General features: G+C 49.0%; 1 long non-coding RNA gene across 2 annotated transcripts; it reads left to right on the top strand.

Annotated features, from left to right (window-relative positions):
* Positions 1–5831: 5831 nt before the first annotated feature.
* Positions 5832–19735, top strand: LOC106695320. Of its 2 annotated transcripts, XR_002827345.1 has the most exons (4): positions 5832–5931; positions 16561–16653; positions 17932–18025; positions 19329–19735. It is a non-coding gene; the product is annotated as an uncharacterized LOC106695320 (long non-coding RNA). The 2 variants fall into 2 exon arrangements; XR_001346414.2 differs by lacking the exon at positions 5832–5931 and having other exon boundaries at positions 16171–16653; positions 19329–19732.
* Positions 19736–20306: the final 571 nt, after the last annotated feature.

The following is a 20306-nucleotide window of genomic DNA, read 5'->3' as shown; positions in this document are numbered from 1 at the left end:
TGCTCCCTGACCGGTGACACCCACCCAGCAGGACACCCACACCTTCTCAGGGGGAAGGACCCCGGGAGCTAGCCGCCTGCATGCATTCTGGGAAATCACAGCCACCTTCCCACCACTCTTGTGCTCTAAAGAAGAAATAGTTTGTTGCCCTTTCTCAGAGACTACTGCTTCAGTGGCTAGCTCTCGGACAGAGGTGGGGTTGGTGGCATGAAGCCCATCCAAAACTCCTTCATTAACGTGGGGTCACCTCTGAGGGCCTGTGACCAGGGTGCTGGGATGTGGGGAGACCGTGTCCCTGCCTCGGCTTCTCCTGATTTTTGTCTTTTCGTCTGTTATGGTTCTTTCCGGACACCACCTTGGATTACTTCTCTCTTCAACTACATGTTAGTCCCCTCGGGGCAGAACCCCAGTGTCCTCACTTGGATATTAACTCCAACATCTTCATCATGTTCAGTGATTATTGGGTTCAACCGGGAGAGTCCTGGGGGGCTGTGGCCGTGTGGCTCACTCTCACGGTGGGCCCTGCAAGCCTGGGGTGCACCCCGCCCCTGGAGTCCACGACAGAGCGGGTTCCGCCTGGGGCATCCCTGGCTCACACCGTGCTCCTGGTCTGCTCAAGGGGGTGACAGCACCCCTTCATGAGGCTGGGGCAGGTGATAGTATATTAATTGATAGAAAGTATATGAAGCAAATAGTGCTTAGTGCCCAAGAAATTATGCAAAATAAATGTCAATGTGATGTCTTAAAGTCAGACTGTGGGCAGGGTATCCACCACCCATGCAGCCTGTGGCTCAGTGGGAGGCAGGGAGGGCGAGGAAGTGCAGGGCAAGCTGGCTCCCAGACTCCCCTTCCTGCGCTGCAGGCTGTCAGCCAGGCAGTCCCCCTGGGGCCAGGCAGCCTCAGGGGAGGGGCCCACAGCATCTCGGGAGGAAGCGCAAAGGAGGAGAGGAGCCACTTCGGCAAAGCAATCAGAAAGGGTGTTTTCCCCTTTGACTGACAGGAGCCCAGGCCGGTGAGCAAAGAAAGAGCTTGTGGTGTCACCACGGTTACCCCGTGTTTTCCTCTCGTGCTTTTTATCTTGTTTTTTTAAACAGAAAATGACAATGGCTTTTTTGTTGAAGCTGCTTAATACACGGAGAAAGAATACATTGGAAGTCACACCTGAAGAGTGGAGACAGCTCACGTGTGTGTATTTACTCCTGCAGGCACCTCTGACGCACTTTCCTTTCTTCTGCTTTCTCTGAATTTAATTTACTGTTCTGGGTTCTTAATGTGAATGCAAAACCTGTGAATTTTCAGATTTTTACCCCTAATATGCGGATTTATCACTATATTTCCCCATGTTTTCCTATGTAGGATTTTTATTATCTTTCAGTTCAAATTATTTCTAGCTCCAATTGTGATTTACTGGTATTTTGGGGGTTATTTTGAGGTGTATTTTATACCTTTTAAATACAAGGACTTGCTAGTTAAGTTTTACTACTTATGTCTAGATTAACTGCAATGAGAGCAAGAATTTCAATCCTTTGAAGTTTGTTGAAATGTTTTGAATTTTAAAGATTGTTTCAAGTGTGCTTCTCTGCTGCCATCTTGTGTGAATCTTGGGAATAACACCTCAGTGCTGCTCATGGTACATTTTATTATATCCTTACTGCAAAATACAGGGTGGGGCAAAAGTAGGTTTACAGCTGTTTGTATGGAAATAATGCAATAATTAATAATAATGCAACAGTAAACTGCAGGGCACGGGCTGGCGGCAGGGATGATTCTACCTTCCGCAGTAACAGGAACTGGCCAGCAGAAGGCGACAGCCTCTGCCACCTCCCAAGGCAGGCAGCTGGGCTGGGCAGAAGCCACACCTGGTGGCCCTTCAGCAGGGTCAGTGGGAAGTTGAACAATGGATTTGGGGCCAGGTGGGCACCCAGCTGCCCTGGGAGGCCTGTGCCGCCTGCCACTCTGCAGACGGGTCCCTTCTGGTGGCTGCACTGGGCAGGAGGAACTCTCCAGGAGCTGGATGTCAGCAGAGACTTGGTGCTCACGGCATTTGGGGGTTGGGGTGGGGGGAGGGGGAGACGGGGGGGGGGGCGGAGTGCCCACCTGGTGTCTGCACCCCTCTGTCTAAGGGGTCAACCCACCGGCCCCTCCCAGACTGGCTTGAGGACCCTGGGGTGTCAGGCAGGACCTGGGGGACTAGTGACAGGCTGGGGCCTGGGCTCAGCAGGCCCCTGGAGCTGCAGGGGAGCGCTGAGGGTGCAGTGTGCTGAATGGGGGCTCCAGGGGATGAGAGAGGCTGTCACGGGGGTGGGGGGCATCAGGGACTTGGACCAGGCGGTACCGGGGCAGAGCCACGTCTACAGAGCGAATGCAGGAAGTCAGCTGGTTTGCAGACCCCCAATCAATTTCTTTTCAAGGTAAAACAAAATCTGCCAGGGGAGGCAGGCAGCAGAAGCCAGACACAGGAAAAATGATGGTACTTTGCAATTTAAGCCACAGAAGGCGAGGGGAGGCGGGGCATTGTCCACACAAGGCCCTCGCCCCAATGCAGTGCCACTCCCCTAGGGTTACCAGCTGGGAGGGACCACAGGACAAAGAGAGCAGCCGCCCAGAGGCACTGGTGCAAGGACAGGACCCCTGTCCACTGGGGGTGGAGGGGAGGGTGGGGGAGGAGTGAAGCTCATCAGAGCAAATGGCCACAGGGTGAGGGGCTGCTTTCCCAGAGGTCACAGGTAAAGGAGAGGTCACAGGCTGTGGGTTCAGTTTTTAGCTCTGCCCTTTGACGCTGTGTGCCCTCGAGGTGGTCGCTTGCTCACCCTCTCTGTGCTGCAGTAGCTTCACCTGTGCAATGGGCCGCAGCTGCTCCTCACAGGAGTGTGGGGTGATGGTGTGTGCGCCCCACTTGCCCTGAGGGCTTTCCACTTCCCAGTCAGCACCCCGGCCTCACCACCCTTCCCTCCCCCAGCTTCCAGGGACAGCCCGGGCCCCTCTGGACCTCTTGCTTTTTTCTCTGGAGGAGCCACTGCTCTCCTGTCTCCTTTCAATCCCAGTTGTCACGGTCCCAGCAGGATAGAGATGACACGTGCGAATTATTTTCTGGAAGGACTTTGGCAAAGGGACTGTTAACAGGTGCGAGAGCAGGGCAGACAGCCAGGGAGGGGGCAACCAACCGAGGTCTTAAGGGGGCAGGGCCATGTGATCACATGAGAGTGGGCACGTGAACAAGGGGGCGGGGCCAAGTGATCAGAGTGGGCACGTGAACAAGGGGGCGGGGCCACGTGAAGATTGAAGGGATGTGGCAGGAGCCTCCAGAAGCTGAAGAGGCAGGAAGGACCCTCCCTGGAGCCTCCGAGGGAGCAGAGCCCCGACACCCTGATTTCAGATTCTGGCCCCAGGACGGGGAGAGCACGTGTTCCTGTGGTTGAGGCCAGTTTGTTGTCATGGGAGCAGCAGCCCCAGGAAACAGACCCTCCTGGCCCCTCCTGTTGGGGCTTTGACCGGGTTCTGGGAACAGCTGGGCCCTGTGCTCCGGCAGGGGGACCCCTAGACCTCTCACTGCGGGGCTCACAGGGAGACCATCCCTGTGTCTGTGCCTCGGCCCTGCCTCCCGCTCCCCCGGGCTCCTCGGCAGCGACAGTGCAGTGGGCGCACCGGGCGGGCTGCTCAGTGGGAAGCGCGGGGCCACGGGGCTCAGGGACTCCCCGTCCCTGCGGAGCCCCAGCGGCAGGAGGGTGCAGGGTCCTCCCCAGCCCCGCCCTCACCTCCGGGGCCTCCCCCTCATGAGTCCAGCCTGGGCCTTGGCTTCCTGGGGCACCTGGTTGACAGGAGCTGACAGCTGGGTTGTCACCCCCATATTCCAGACGCCAAAACTGAGGCTCAGAGAGGGGAGCAGAGGTCCCTCCCCCAGCCCCCCTCCCCCTCCACTCAGCCCAGCTCACAAGCCGCTCCCCCGGCCGCTGCCTGGTTGCAAAGGAGATCAAGGAGGCAGAGGGTCCAGGTAGTGGGTTCTGGGCCAGAGGTCAGAGGTCTAATGTCAGAGCTCAAAGGTCAAGGGTCAGAGCTTATAGGTCAAGGGTCAGAGGACAAGTGTTCGGGTCCGGTTCAGGTTTGGGTTTTAGGGTTAGGGTTAGGGGTTAGGGAAAGGGTTAGGGCTATGGCTAGGGTTAGGGTTAGGGATGGGTCATGGGTTAGAGGTCAGGGGTCAAGAGTTCAGGTTTCAGGGTTAGAGTTAGGGTTTTAGGGTTAGAGTTAGAGTTAGGGGTCAGGGTTGGGGTTAGAGCTACAAATAGGGCTAGTACTAGGGTTAGGGATGAGTCATTGGTTAGGGTCAAGAGTCAGAGATCAACAGTCGGAGCCAAAAGGTCAAGGGCCAAGGGTCAAAGGTCAAACATCAATGGTCAGAGGTTGAAGGTCAAAGATCAGTGCTCAAATTTCAAGGATCAAAGCTTTAAGATCAAGGGTCAGAGGTCAAGTGTTCGGGTTTGGTTTTAGAGTCGGGTTCAGGTTTTAGGGTTAGTGTTCGGATTTTAGGGGTAGGGATTTAGGGTTAGGGTTAGGGCCAGGGCTAGGGCTAGGTTTAGGTTTAGGGGTTAGGGTTAGGGTTAGGGTTAGGGTTAGTATTAGTTGAAGTGGAAAAAGTGGCTTAGGGTGAGGGTGAATGGAGAGGTGGGAAGTGGGGGTGGGGGTGGGGTGGGGGTGAGGGTTTAGGCATTAGGGTTTAGAGATTAGGGTTAGGGTTAGGATTAGGGTTAGAGGGTTAGGGTGGGGGTGGGGGTGAGGGTGAGGGTCACAAGTGGAAAAGGTGAATTTGCTTTGGAAATAGTGAATTTGCTTTGCAAAAGGTGAATTTGTTTTGCAAAAGATACTTTGCTTTGCAAAAGGTGAATTTGAAGTAAAAAAGTGGAATTTGAAGTGGAAAACATAAATTTGCTCTTCAAAAGTCTAATTTGCTGTGCAAAATGTGAATTTGAAGTGAAAAAGGCGATTTTGCTTTGAAAAGATGAATTTGCTTTGCAAAAGGTAAGCTTGCTTTGCAAAAGGTGATTTTGCTTTTCACAAGTTGAATTTGCTTGGCAAAAGATAAATTTGAAGTGGAAAAGTTGAAGTGGAAAAGGTGAATTTGCTTTGCAAAAGATGAATTTCAGATCTGCCACATTCTAGAAGGTGACTGGGAAAAACCTGTTTGAAAGGAGACTCTGGACGAGGTTGGACCTGAGACGAGTTGTTCTTACCTGTTGGCTTTCGGGGGCTACGGGCCTGGCTCATCCCCGAGCCACCACTTTCTGTCACTGCCGGGTCGGTGCTAGCCACCCCCCCCCCCCCAAATGTCTTCTTTCCCCATCATTATATTAAGAAGCAGTCTATGGTGGGTAGACATGTCCTAGGCTGGTATATTCCCTGACAAAGATCAACTTTGGTCTTAACTGAGACTATTGTCTTTTTTGCATCTGATAACATATCAGGGTAACTTGTAACTTCCCTTCTTCTGGATCCCTCAGGGCACAACCAGTGCATCAGGGCAGAGACCACAATTTCCCTCATTGTTATTGTTATCCTGTTCATTGTTGACTGTTAACTCTCCTGCACCACCCAAGTGAAAGAGCCTGTGTCTATCATTTTACTTTTACCCAATTGCAGAGGTTTCCCCTCTTTGCTGTCTCCCACCTCCCCAATCTATCACCAATGGATTTCATGTAACTCACTTAAATCTACTCCTTTGTTGGTAATTTATAGAACTTGGTGGAAAACCTCCATTCTCCATCAATTCATTGAGGTTCTGCTTCCTGCCAATTGTTGACAACAGCAACTGGGACCTGAGATGACAAGCTGGGCCAGGACGCACAGTCCTCAGTCCACACAACAGGAGAGCAACGAGGTGGACATAAGGTGAAGTGTGTCCATGCAAGCGGAGGGCCTGGTTGTGAGACCAAACATGAGGTGAGCTGGGGCGGGGGAGCAGGTACAGCCAGCCTGTGAGGACCAGAGTGTGTGCCTGGACTGTGTCTGGGGTACAAGTCTCAGGTGCCAATTTAGGTGAGGAATTCCTGTGGGACCACCTTTCCGTGAGCACAACCCCTAGACTGGACCGGGTCTTAGGAGTGTACAGTTCTGGTCCCAGTTTACTTGGGCACTGCGAGGGCCAACCTCACAGGCTCTCAGGAGCAGAGCCGGGTCTGAAGCTTAGGTCTTTCAACAATGAATGTGGTAGCTATAAAAATGATAAATTTATTAGTGATAAAAAAAGCCCCAAAGAGGTTTGTTCTGTGTCCAAAAGAACATTGCTTGTAAATGCAGACCCAGGCTCAGATCAATTTTAGAGAATTTCCTCTATCAGAACTGCTGCAATTATACATGAAGAAGTCCAAACGAGAAAAGGAGCGAATTTGATCTAAAACGTTTGTAATAATTTCCCCCCTCTGTCACGAGACCTGTTAACGTAAAAAAAAAAAAAAAAACCATTGAAACCTGTAAAGATTTTTTGTGAGTTTATTTGAGCCAGACTGTCATCATGTGCCGGGAAGCAGAACCTCAACGAATTTAGATAATGCTCCGGAGAATGGCGGGTCACACCCGTATTTATACATCCAATCAAAGGAAAGGGACGTGGGTAGTTACATGAAATCCATTGGTGATAGACTAGGGAGGCGGGAGAAAGCAAAGGGCGGGGGGGACCCTGGGATTGGATAAAAAGTAAAATGATGGACACATACTTAGGTGGGTGCAGGAACAATTAACATGATAATAATGAAGGAATTTGTGGTATCTGTCCTGGTGCCCAGGCACATTAGGTTAATCCCCAAGGGGTCCAGAAAAGTTACAGGTTACCCAGACATTTCAAGGGTGTGTTATCATAGATTCAAAAAGACAATAGGCTCAGTTAAGGTAAAGGTTGACTTTGTCAGTGAAGATACTGGCCTAGGAGGTGCCTACCCACCACAACTGCTTTTAGTTAAAGTTTAATTTCAGACCATCCTTTGTGGTGACTTTAGGTCTCTTGAGTCTGCAAGACCCTGCCATGCAGGCCTCTCCTGAGCTTGTCAGGTCAGCACGTGGCCCCTTTCGTCCACAGACCAAACTGAGTGACCAAAGGAAAGGCCTGTGGGGCCTGTGGTGTTCTCACCACAGCAATCTAGGTTCTTATACTTTTTTAACTATCCCATGTTTTCCTCTCGTACTTTTTTTCTAAAATGAAAATGGCTTTGTTTGTTGCAGCTTACTTACACTATTTGGAATAATACAGTTAATTCAGAATCCTGCCACAAGAGGTAAAAACTGCTTTCATTTTAAGTACATACCTTTCCAGACAACTCTACATGTGCACTTCCTTTCTTTTACTTTCTGTGGATTTAATTGACTCTTCTAGATTCCAAGAAGGGTATAAATCTTGTAAATAGTCAGCTTGTCTCTTTCCCTAATTTGTGCACTTATGACTGCACATTTTTCTGTAAGTCTTGTAATGTAGTATTTTTATTATCATTCAGTTCTAATTATTTTCTAACCCTTGGGCCCCTGTTCTGGAGCCCTGCTGACAGTGTGAGGCCTGGGACCTGTGGTTCAGCTCCTGTGTCTGGCATCTGGTAACTGGTGTCCGGTGTCCAGTGCCTACTTAGGGACCTGGGTTCCTAAACGCAGACCTGAGTTCCGACTGCAGTGTCTGTGGTCTCGGGTGAATTGTATTTGGGTCTTTGTCTGGGTTCTGGGCTCTGTTTGGGTGTGGCTGGTTTCCTGCATTCCTGTGTGGGGTCCACGTGCAGCTCTGACATCAGGGCCTGAACATGATAATAATGAAGAAATTTGTGATATCTGTCCTGGTGCCCAGGCACATTAGGTTGACCCCCAAGGGGTCCAGAAAAGTTACATGGTCTGCTGTGAGGACCGGGGTCTGTTTCTGGGGTCCTGAGCCTGGCTCTGCTGTCTGGTGTCTGTTAATGATGGTCCTTGTCTTTAGCTCAGTGCCAACTGGAGTCCTTACGTCATGGCTTGAGGAGCCCTGGGGTCAGGCTGCCCTGAGTGAATTCCCTTTCAGGCTACACAATTCAGCTCTGCTCTGCTCCAGTCCACGTGTTCTGGTCTGGTCCTGGCATCTCCTCTGTGCTCAGTGCAGAGGACTTAGCAGTCAGTTCAATGTGGTAGGACATTGGCAGGTCACTCACTCCCTGAACTGAGGTTTGTATGAGAAGCTCCTGTGTAGAAATGAACACGAGGCTCTGTTTTTGTTTTTGTTTTTTCTAAATTTGAGCTCAGTTATTCACCAGGAGCTCTTTATAGTAGGGATCTTTATTCTTGTCCATATGTCTGTTGTATGCTGTGTGAGTTGCATGGGGAGTCCTGGGGTAAGGAACGAGGAGAGAGCTGGAGGCAGATTTTCTGGCTCCAACCCGCTATGAAGGAGATGAGGGGTGTCTGGGGAAGAACGTAGGAGACCTGGGGCCACATTTCCATTCTGCCTTAAGACCAGTATGTGAGGGGCAGAGCAGGTGTTTGGCTAAGAGGTGAGGAGAGAACAGGAGACAACTTACTTATCCCCTTTCCACACACCTTTTGAGGGGTCATGAGTCAATGGTCAAGGAGAGACCTGCAGGCACATTCTCCCTCCCTGCTTCAACCCGCTGTGAAGAGCACAGTGGTTGTTGGGTACGTGGCCAGGAAAGGCCTTGAGCAGAATTCTGTACCTCGGTTCTAGCCACCCTGTGTGGTTACAGCGGTTGCCTGGCAAAAGGAGAGAGATCTGGAGCTGAATTTTCCATCCCTGCTTTCACCAGGATGTGATGGGAAAGAGGACATGAGGAAAGGGGCCAGGGGACATGAGGGGCCAGTAGAGACCTTGAGATGAATTACATGTCCCGACTCCAGCCCGGCATCTAATGGGCAGCTGGCACCTGGGGAAACAGGCGAGGAGAGACCCGGATGCGATGTCTCCGTCCTGGGCAGGCAGTGTGGGGGGTAGAGAGGGAGCCTGAGATCAGGGTCGAGTGCCAGCAAGTGTTTGAGAACCAGAGGGGACGCCTGGGGTGGGGTGCTCAGCGGCAGCTGGAGTCTGTGAGCACTTTCTCCCGCTGTTTCCAAGTCAGCGCTTCCTCAGGACCAGTTTCCTGGGGAGGAGGCCTCCTGGTCCACCTCCTCCGGACAGGATTCAGGACTGCACTGCTTCCCAACAGACACATTTAAAAAATATATATGTTTTTATTGATTTTTATGGAGAAAGGAAGGGAGAGGGATAGAGAGACAGAGACATCAATGAGAGAGTCATTGATCAGCTGCCTCCTACACAACCCCTACTGGCGATTGAGCCTGCAACTCTGGCATGTTCCCTGACCAGGAATTGAACTGTGACCTCCTGGTTCATAGGTCGACACTCAACCACTGAGCCACACCAGCCGGGCCTAGTAGATAAATTAATGGAACAGAATAGAAGGTGTAGTAAGAGACCCAAATCCAAAGATAAATTTTGTCTGATAAACAGGTCTCCTCGGGTCATTAGAAAAATGTGCATTATATAATAAATGGAGTTGGGACTTGAGGCCAGCAGCAGGTCACAGATAAAAGTCTAGCTGCAGCCCTAGCATGTTTGCTCAGTGGTTAGAGCGTCGGCCCTGGGTTAAGGGCACCATTCCTGACCTGGGTGGGCTGCATGTGGGAGGCAACCGATGGATGTGTTTCTCTCAGCCTCTCCCTCTCCCTTCCACTTTCTTTCTCTTTTTTTAAAATACATTTTTATTGATTTCAGAGAGGAAGGAAGAGGGAGAAAGAGATAGAAACATCAATGATGAGAGAGAATCGTGGATTGGCTGCCTCTTGCGCGCCCCACACTGGCCATGTGCCCTTGACCGGAATCGAACCCGAGACCCTTCAGTCCACAGGGTGACGCTCTATCCACTGAGCCACACCGGCCAGGGCTCCCTTCCACTCTGTCTTAAAAAATCAATGTAAATATTCTCCTGTGAGGATTAACAACTGGAAAATGGCTAAGCCACAAAGCTTTATCTGGAGGGGCGGGGCCAGGCTGGAATGAGGGGCGGGGCCGGACTTGAGGCCGGAGCTGGTCTGGGACGTAGGGGCGTGGCCTCGCTGTGCGTCCTCAACCACAGGACCCGCCATGATGTGCGGCGGAGCGGGAACTGAGGCGAGAGGCGCGTTGAGCCTGAGGGGAGCGGAGGGTGGACCTGAGGAGGGGAAGGGGCCCAAGTGGAGCCACACGGGGTTCAGGTACGAGGCAGGCGGCTGGCGGGCCTGAGGCGAGTGGTGGCCTGGGAGCAGCGTGGCCCGGTCCTGAGGTGAGGCCGGAGGCTCAAGGAGAGGCCGGCGGGTGTGAGGCTGAGGCTGAGGCTGAGGTGAGCCCGCGGAGGCCATGAGGAGGGGGGCACGAGGTGTGAGGCGTGAGGTGAGGGGGCAGAGGCTGTGAGGAGAGGCCTCTGGGTGTGAGGTGTGACACGGGGCCACAGGTGAGGCCGGCGGGCGTGAGGCTGAGGCTGAGGCTGAGGTGAGCCCGCCGAGGCCATGAGGAGAGGGGCACGAGGTGAGGGGAGCAGGGGACATGAGGAGAGGCCTCCGGGTGTGAGGCGTGAGGTGGCGGGGCCCCAGGTGAGGCGGCTCCGGGCGGCTCCCCTGTCGCTGGGACTTTTATGTCTCAGGAGCCACAGGCGCCCCCGGGCTCTCCTGTGGCTTCTTCTACGCGGAGCCTCTGGGTGTCACTGTCCGAGGCTTGAAGGACGGTCTCTGAGGAATGGAGACGCGTTTCAGCTGCAACAACATGGCCCCGTGACGTGACTCGGTTGGTCCTGGACACAAACAGTGTCGGCTGTGATCCCAGGTCCCGGCGGGTCCGGGTTTCTCCAGCTCCTCCCCTTCCGCTGAAATCAGTGAGGATTAAAGGGGTAAAAATACGTAGATAGTTTAAGCTTCTGGATGTGAAGCTTTTATTTACCGTCCAAAGTGGGAATAAAGAGGACACAGCTGTGCCTCGTGCATGTTGATGTAGTTTCTTCCTAAGAGGTTTCCATGGCGACACCTGGTGTCAGGAGGGAGCGTGAGCCCAATGGCCTCAGCCTCAGACCTGAAGGTGCAGACAGGAGCCTGCGGGCCCCCCACCCGCCCACGTCCCATTGGTTTGGGTTTTCGTATAAACACAACCTGCCGAGTGTGCTGCGCTTTTCCTAAATATCACCCTGCCTCGCCGTTTCCCAAAGCGTTTGTATTCCAATATTACCTCATTGCTGTTCGCATTAACTTGTGTGAAAATTAATGGAACAGCATAAAGTGTTAGTAAATGACCCCAAACCGTCAGTAAATTGTATCAGATACAGATGTCTCCTTAGATCAGTTGGGTCAACACACCTCGTAAAATAGCTGGTTTTGGGACACGGGACAAACAGCAGGTCACAGATACAGGACGACCAGCAGGACTTTTCCTGACTCGAGAGGCAGGTGGACATCAGTGAGCCTTTCCTGTGGGACCACTTTTCACGGGCACGTCCTGCGGCTGAACCAGCACCCGGAGCGCCACCTCCCTGTCAGTCCACTGAGCTGCGCTCCCACCCTGCAGGCTCTCTGGAGGCAGAGCCCAGGCGTTGAGGCTCGGTCTGTCAGCAACGAATGTTAAAGCTATAAAATGGGGATTCGGCCTGGCCGGTGTAGGTCAGTGGTTAGAGCATCGGCCCCATCCCGAAGGGTCTTGGGTTTGAGTCCCAGTCACGGGCATGTGTCTGGGTTGCAGGTTTGATCCCCTGCGAGTATGGGAGGCAGGCAACTGATGTGTCTCCTTCACGTGGATGTTTCTCTCCCTCCCTCCCTCCCTTCCACTCTCTCTAAAAGATCAATGAAGAAAATATCCTTGGGTGAGGATTAACAAAAAAAAGCATGTGTGTGTGAATTTTACAATTTAAAGAATGACGACCCTGAGAGGTCTGTTCTGTGTTCAAAAGAACATCACTCGTAGATGTTAGAACCAGGCTCAGGTGAATTCCAGGGACCCAAAGCTTAGGAGTTCCCTCTCAGAACTGCTGGAAATGCACACAAAGAGGTGCAGATTATGAAAGGAGCCACTTTGGGCTAAACAATTAGAAAGAGCTTCTATTCTTTTTAGACGAGGAGGCCAAGCTTGGTGAGCAAAGACTTGTGTTGCCACCACAATAGTCTAGCTTATTATTTATAAACTAGAGGCCCAGTGCACAAAAATTTGTGCTGGGGGGGGGGTCCCTCAGCCCAGCCTGTGCCCATTCACAGTCCAGGACCCCTTGGGGGATGTCCACCTGTTGACTTAGGCCCACTCCCTGGAGAACCAGGCCTAAGCTTGCAGTCAGACATCCTTCTGGCAGCCAGGGAGCCCTCGGGGGATGTCTGACTAAAGGCTTAGGCCCCCAAGGGATCGGATCTAAACTGTTAGTTGGACATTCTTAGTGCTGCCATGGAGGCGAGAGAGGCTCCTGCCACCACCACTGCGCTGGCCAGCCATGAGCCAGCTTCTGGCTGAGTGGCACTCCCCATATGGAAGTGCACTGACCACCAGGGGGCAGCTCCTGCATTGAGCGTCTGCCCCCTGGTGGCCAGTGCGCATCACAGCAACCGGTCATTCTGCCGTTCAGTCAATGTGCATATTAGCCTTTTATTATTATTATACTAGTAGCCTGGTGCACAAAAATTTGTGCACTCGGCGGGGGTGGCCCTCAGTTATTAAACATTTATCGGCACAACACTGACCACATTGGTGGTGGTGGTGGTCTTGTCAGAATGTGTTCTATTCTGCAGATGAAAATCTATTTAAACAGATTTGATGTAGATATTTTCACAAATGGAAGAATTGTCCCTGTCAACTATTTTAGTTGATTCATATCTTCACTAATTGTCATCATTGCAAAGTTTTCAGTCCCCATATGGATTGCTGAGTATAATAGGTCATGAGCTGTCCCTGTCCTTTGTAGCCTTTGTTACCTTAAGGACTCTAGTTTTCCATTTATATGTTTAAGTACCAACCTTACTGGCTTAAAACTGTAAGCTTTTAACACTGCTCTCTCTGTTCCGTATCTTTCCGATGAAAAGTGGAGTTGGGTTACAGCACAGGAGAGAAATTCAGAAGGGGAATATTGAAGTAATGACTGCAGTAGGAGAAGAGGGAACCTATTTCCTTGGCCACAGGCGCTGGTGCCCTGGACCACAGGGCTGGCAGCTTCTCCAGGTGGCTGCAGCCTGGGACCTCAGGCAGGTGGCTTGTCTGTCTCCTGGGCTGCAGCCAGCCGCAGGCACTGGCGCCTGGACCAAAGGTGGGCGGCTTCTTCTTCTGGCGGCTTCTTCTTCTTCTGTGCTTCCAGGGAGGGCAGTCAGTTATGTGTATATGTGTGTGCATGCAAACATAGGCGTGTACACGTGTATATGTGGAAATCTGCTGGGCAAGTCAAAACTATAGAAGAGTTGCCCCCTATCTCTTGAATCTTCTAGAGATATCCCCCACTTTTTTATTCTATCACTACTGGAGAGTCAGTATTTGCAGCCAGCCAGCCAGGGACTCTCTCAGTGTCTATTTCTGACTTCTTCTTTCCCTGTCTGTCTTCCAACCCCTAATCATATTTCCATCTGGATGCATCATTTTTACTCCCAATATGCTGTATAGAGAAGCAGTCAGGATGCTGTCTTCCCATGAATAGTACTCAGTAACAAACCAATTGGATTTTAGTTGGGCAATGCCCCTACCCACCCTTCAAATCCCTTCCACCATGCATTTCTGTTTCCCTTTTTGTTTGTTGGATTGTTCTGCTGCTCCTTCTCACCCCACCACCCTTGGATCATAATGTAAAATTGTTTTACCATGTCAAGAAATTATTAAAAATACAGGTACTTTGAAAAAAAAATACAGGTACTTCTTCGAACACCAGCTGGGGGGCAGGCAAAGGCGGCCCCGGTTCTCCGATCACGGGCCGGGCAGGGCAGAGGCAGCCCTGCCACCTGGCTCTTGCTTGCCGCCTGGGTTTCCAATTACCATCAGCGACAGGCGGCTTCTTCTGTCCTTCCCCTTTCGCGTCCCAGCATTGTGCCTACATATGCAAATTAACCGCCATCTTTGTTGGCAGTTAATTTGCATATCGCCCTGATTAGCCAATGGGAAGTGTAGCGAAGGTATGGTCAATTACCATGTTTGTCTATTATTAGATAGGATAGGATGTCCCTATTTCCCCCCTTTTGCCCCCTCTACCCAGCTCTTGCCCCCCACTTCTCTCTGGCCATCACCATACTGTTGTCTATGTCCATGGGTTGTGCATATATTTTCTTTGGCTAATCCCTCCTTTAAATTCACTTCTTTAAATTTTTATTTTCAGATAAGTGCTTATAACTGCACTATTATATATTTTCTATTATATCATTTAGAATTAAGATATTTTTTAATTGAACCCTTGTAAATTTTAGCATAATTTAATAAATTATGCTAGAAGCAATTAGGAGATTTTTCATGTAATGCAGATACATTTCAATTAATATTTTATTTTTAATTTTCTAATATTTTAATTTGAAATAATCTCATACATGTAAAAAAACTATAAAATACTACAGCATATTATATGTACCCTTCACCCAATTTCTTAGATGTTAATAATTTAAATATAACCATTATACAACTAACAAAATTTGGAATATATTTTTCTTATAATCTCTTTAATGTTACTTAATCCATTTACTTTGTTTTTGTTCATCTTCACCCAAGGATATTTTTCCATTGAATTTTAGAGAGAGTGAAGGGAAAGGGAGAGACACATTGATTGGTCGCCTCCTTCACATGCTCTGATAGGGACTGGGGATCAAGGCAGCAACTGAGGTACATGCCCTTGACTGGAATCTAACCTCGGACCCTTCAGTTCAAGGGCTAATGCTCTATCCACTGAGCAAAACAGGCTGCAGCTTAATTTATTTACTTTTAATGTATATGTGTCTTTATATTTAAAGTGGGTTTTGTTTTTGATTCACCTTCATAATCTGTCTTTTAATTGGTGCATTTATGCCACTGACTTTCAGAGTGCTTACTAATAGAGTGACTGGCAGCTTCTGGGGCTTCCAGGGTGGCAGGCAGGTGGCTCCTGGGGCTTGCAGGGCCAGTGTGCCTGCGGCCCGGGACCGGATCGGGTCCCGGGTGGCAGGCAGGCGGCTTCTGGCGTCGCCCACGGGGGCCTGGATGGTGGCTTGCGCTGGTGGCTCATGTGGTCCTGCCCTGCCGGCAGTATGCAAATTAGCCGCCATCTTTTTTGGTGGTTATTTTGCATATCTCACTGATTAGCCAATGGGAGGTGTAGCAAAGGTACGGTCAATTACCATGTTTGGCTATTATTAGATAGGATAGGACTAGAGGCCCAGTGCATGAAATTCGTGCTGAGGGTGTGTGTCCTTCAGCCTGGCCTGCACCCTCTTGCAATCTGGGACCCCTTGGGTAGGGTCCCTAGGCCTGGCCAGCAATTAGGACCTTTCGGTACTTTCCTTCCCCGGCTGCTGGGCTGCTGGCAGCTGGCCCCACCCCCTGCCGCTGCCATTGCTTGCCATCTGTGCTGCGCTGTCCCCCTCCCCCGCCACTTGTCGCCTCCCTCTGCGGGCGACAGGGTGTGGTGCAATGGCTTGGCTGGCCTGGGCCTCCCTCTTTGGAGCGACCGTGGAGCCCCACCCCCACCTCACCCCCCATCAATCATCCTGCCAGCCGGGGGCTGGGGCCTCCCTCTGCAGGGTGATTGTGGGGCAATGGTGGGGCCCCCAAACCAATCGTATTGCTCCTGCCTTGGCTGGCCTGGCGCCAGTGCGTGTCATAGCGTGGTTGTCCGGAAGGTTGTCTGGACGGTCATTCTGCTGTTTGTTCATTCAGTCGATTTGCATATTATGCTTTTATTATTATAGATTATCCCATGTTTTCCTCTAGGACACTTTTTCCTAAAATGAAAATGCCTTTGTTTGTTGCAGTTTACTTAAATAATGCAGAAAAATAATTCAAAATTCTACCCCAAGAGTAAAAAAATAAAACCTGCTATGGTTTTACGTATATCCCCCTTCAGACATCTATACATGCACACATTTTCTTTGTTCTGTTTTCTCTGCATTTATTTTACTGTTTTAGGTATATACATTTCAGAGAGGAAGCGAGAAAGAAACATCTATGATGAGAGAGAATCATGGATCGGCTGCCTCCTGCAGGCCCCCCACTGGGGATGGAGCCCACCACCCCAGCCTGTGCCCTGGAATCAAACTGTGACCTCCTGGTTCACAGGTCAATGCTCAACCACTGAGCTACACCGGACAGGCTAGGTTTCTGATACGGATGCAAAACATGTAAATTTTCAGCTTTTATTCCTAATATGTGCATAAATGAGTGCACATTTTTCAGCATACGTTTTGGTATGTACTGTTATCATTTACTTCAAATTATTTTCTAACTTGAATTGTGATGTATTTTGGGGGTTATTTAGAAGTGTAATTGATAAATCTTAAATATTAGGAGTTTTTAGGTGCCTTCTGTTCCTGATTTGTAGATTAACTGCAATGACAACAAGAAACGTACTGTATATAATTTCATTTCTTTGAAGTTTGTTGAAACTTGCTTCATAGCACTGCGTGGTCTCATCAACTATAATTGAAGTGTGCCCCTCTGCTGCCACCTCGTGTGCAACTTGGGAATAACACCTTCGTGCCTTTCAGCAGGTAAGGTTGTTGGGTACAGTGGGTCTCAGAACCTTGACTACAGTTTGCTGCTCAGGTTGTTGAAGTGTTTACATCTTTACTGGGGTCTTTGTGGGGGGCTATTGGTTCTGAAAGAGGTATGCTCTGTCTCAGAATGAGAGAGGTGTGTTATATGTATTATGGTTATAAATTTATTATGATTATAGAATTGTCTAGTTCCCCTTGTAGCTCTCTTCTCTGTACTTTGATTCCATGTTATGAAGTGCTTGGGAATTTGGATCTTCCTGGTAAAATGAAGTTATTGATCCGAAGTGATCTTCTTTAGTTATAGTTAAGCTTTTGCCTTTAAGACTTGTGTGTTATCGTATAATTTTTATTGAGTTTATGTTTGCTTAATATATCTTTTTCCATTCTTTCACTTTTGATCTCTTTGTACCCTTATGTTTTAGGTAGCTTTTAGTTTTTATAGTAGTTATGAGTGAAATGAGTTGCTTCTGTTTCAACATTTTTTCCCATTCAGTTGTTCCAACACTGTTTTCCACTGCTCTAAGGAGATGTTACCACACCAAATTTCCATATGTATTTCAGTCTATTACTTGGCTTTGCATTCTGTTCCATCAACTTTTCTCTTCACAGGACATTACCCAAGTTTTTAAATTACTGTAGCTTTATAACACAATATATTTTTCTATCTGGTCAGGGTAGCTGTTATTCATTCATTTGCTTTTTCAGATGTTTCCTTTATTATTTTCAAATATATTTGTATTGATTTCAGGGAGGAAGGGAGAGGGAAAGAGAGAGAGAAATATCCATGATGAGAGACGATCATGGATCAGCTGCCTCCTGCATACCTCCTAGTGGAGATAGAGCCCACAACCTGGGCATGTGTCCTGACTGGGAATCGAACATGATTTCCTGGGTCATGGGTCAATGCTCACCACTGAGTCACACTGGCCAGGCTACCAGGAGTTTCTTGATACTCATATCTTACTCCTTCTTCCCATCCTATAGTTTTTGAGATCACCTAACAGAAATTAACTAACCACATATCCTGCACTTTTCCTAAATATCACCCATTTCACCTCCACAGTCTAAGACTCTAGTTCCCCATTTTCCAACATTTCCTGTTCGTAATATTGCCTTCTTGTCTTTGGCATTCATTTGTATGTGAGTTTTCCTTGTACATATATTAGATGTAGTGCATCTCATGTCAATTTGATCATGTTAATTTGGTTATTAGCCCAGCTGTTAGAATGTACGAGGTATGAGGCAAATAATTGCTTTTTAAATCTCCCACAGTTTTGAAGAGCCGGCCTTGTGTAATTATTGGCTGGGACACAGCTAACTTCTGACACCGCTGAAGCCGAGAGATCATGGACAGCTGCCAGCAAAGGTAAGCAGCATCATTACTTTTCCATTCTGTTAGCCTTATGTGTGTGACACTGCAGGGTTTGGTAGGATTTTGAAAATCTGGAATTATTTTTTTCTCTTATACATTGACATTGGCATGAAAAAAACGTATTTGTGAAACTAGCTGCTTGGACTTAGAGTGACATGGGTTCTCTTTATTGAATCACGGGTTTTTGTGCAACATGAGGATCTGGTTCAGTTCATGCATCTGGCGTCTGGCAACTGAGGTCTGGTGTGTGTGTCCAGCTCTGGCTTGTGGCTAATGCGTCTTAGTCATAGATCTCTGCTTTATGTCCAGGGTCTGTGGTTTTGGGTCAAATATGTATTCAGGTGTGTGTCTGAGGTTTTGGGTGTCTTTGGGTGTGGCTTTGTGTCCTGAGTTCTTGTGTGGGGTCTGAGTGCAACTATAGATTCAGATGCCGGTGTGTGGAATCTCTTGTTCAGAATCCTCTGTCAGTCTTTGGTATCAGTTTCTGGCTTTTGTGCTGCATAGCATGTTTGAGTCGGGGGAATCATTTGAGTTTGAGTCCCAGGGTTGGGGCATCCAGGTTTTGGTGTGTGGTTCTCTATAGGGTCCAGGTTCTGGAGTGCAGGGTGTGTGTCTGGGGTCCTGATTATGGCTATGGCATCTAGTGTCTGTCCACTGATGGTCATGGCGTTGAATTCAACACTAATAAGAGTTCCCAAGTTTATAGAGTTGTGGCTGGTTATGAAAAACCTAGGAAAAGTCCTTGGCAAGTGGAATGGAAAATCTGAGACTGTAACAGGGCCTAGTAATTTATAGGCACAACTAATAAATCACAAAAACGTATCTTCCCTAACCTAGGATGCTTAGAAGCAAATGGGGTACACGTTCCAGACAATGTCTGGGCAGATTCACCTTGGTTCAGATCCCTTTCCAGTGACATTTTTAAAGGTGAAACTGATCAGAGAATGACTCTTATCACTGTTTATGCTCTTTGTAATGCATCAGCATAGCAAAGGACAGACTTGGAGAGTTGATAAATATTCTATTGAGATATTCCATTGAGACCTCCCCTAAAATTGTCACCTTTAAAAACCAGGTCAAACCTTGCCCTGGTCCGTTTGACTCAGTGGATAGAGCATCAGCTTGTGGATGAAGGGTCCCGGGTTTGATTCCGGTCAAGGGCACGTACCTCGGTTGCAGGCTCCTCCCTGGCCCAGGCCCTGGTCGGGGCTTGTGCAGGAGGCAACCAATCAATGTGTTTCTCTCACATCGATATTTCTCTCTGTTTTTCCCTCTCTCTTCCATTCTCTCTAAAAAGCAATGAAAAAATATCCTTGGGTGAGGATTAAAAAACAAAAGAAAACAAAACCATAACAGGTAAAACCTTTGCTCTACCCATTGTGGCTAACTTGGTTGAGCATCGTCCCATGCGTCAAAAGGTCACCTGTTCAATTCCAGGTCTGGATACATGCCCAGGTTGTGGGTTCAACAAAAGGCAACTGATGAATCTCACCGTTTGTGATGGATATACCTCTCACATGGATGTTTCTCTCTTTTTCCCTCTGTTTTCCTATCTCTGAAATCAATAAAACTGTATTTAAAAACCCAAATAAATAAAACAGGTAAAACCCTTAAAACAAAGGTGTGCGTTGTTCCTCACTCCTGTGTCTTCCCTTCTCTTATTTCCTGTTTTTACTTTGTTTCTTCTAAGCTCTAAAGGTCCCTGTCCCTGTGAGACTTGCAATGGGGGAGCAGTGGGCAGTGGCACCTCGTCCGGCTAGCTCCCTGAACCTGTCTCCAAGGGCCCCTTGATCTTGTCTCTTCTATTGTGATCCCTTCCTTTGTTTCACTCTGTGGATGAAAACAGGCCACTTGCTAACCTGACAAGGTTAGGGGTTATCAGAACCCAGGCTATGAGGTGAGACAGGAAAAATGGGTGCCTGGTTTTTAAATTTGGCTTTTCCATTTGAATTGTTTTCTGAGAGTTTGAACAAATGCCTTTGCTGTGTAAATGAGAGCTGAAGTAGTTCAGCTCCTAAGATAAGGGGCACGTCCTCTCTCCAGCCTGAATGTCTCATGCTCTTAGGAAACTAAAAATCTTGGTGGAGGTGTCAGAGGTTATTCCTCATGACCTGTAAGGGCTCCACAGGGAACCTCCAACTCAGCTCTAATGAAGAAATTGACTCATCCAGGGACACACATATAAAGGTTGGTCACCTAGTGCTCCCAGCCCTCACGGCTGTATTAGACAGCTGAGGAGAGAAACCGAGGCACAGAAGAGGGTTGAATACCACTC

Source organism: Myotis lucifugus, unplaced genomic scaffold (assembly GCF_000147115.1).
Source record: "Myotis lucifugus unplaced genomic scaffold, Myoluc2.0 scaffold_1092, whole genome shotgun sequence".
Taxonomy (NCBI): domain Eukaryota; kingdom Metazoa; phylum Chordata; class Mammalia; order Chiroptera; family Vespertilionidae; genus Myotis; species Myotis lucifugus.
This window is presented reverse-complemented; position numbering and strand designations above follow the sequence as displayed.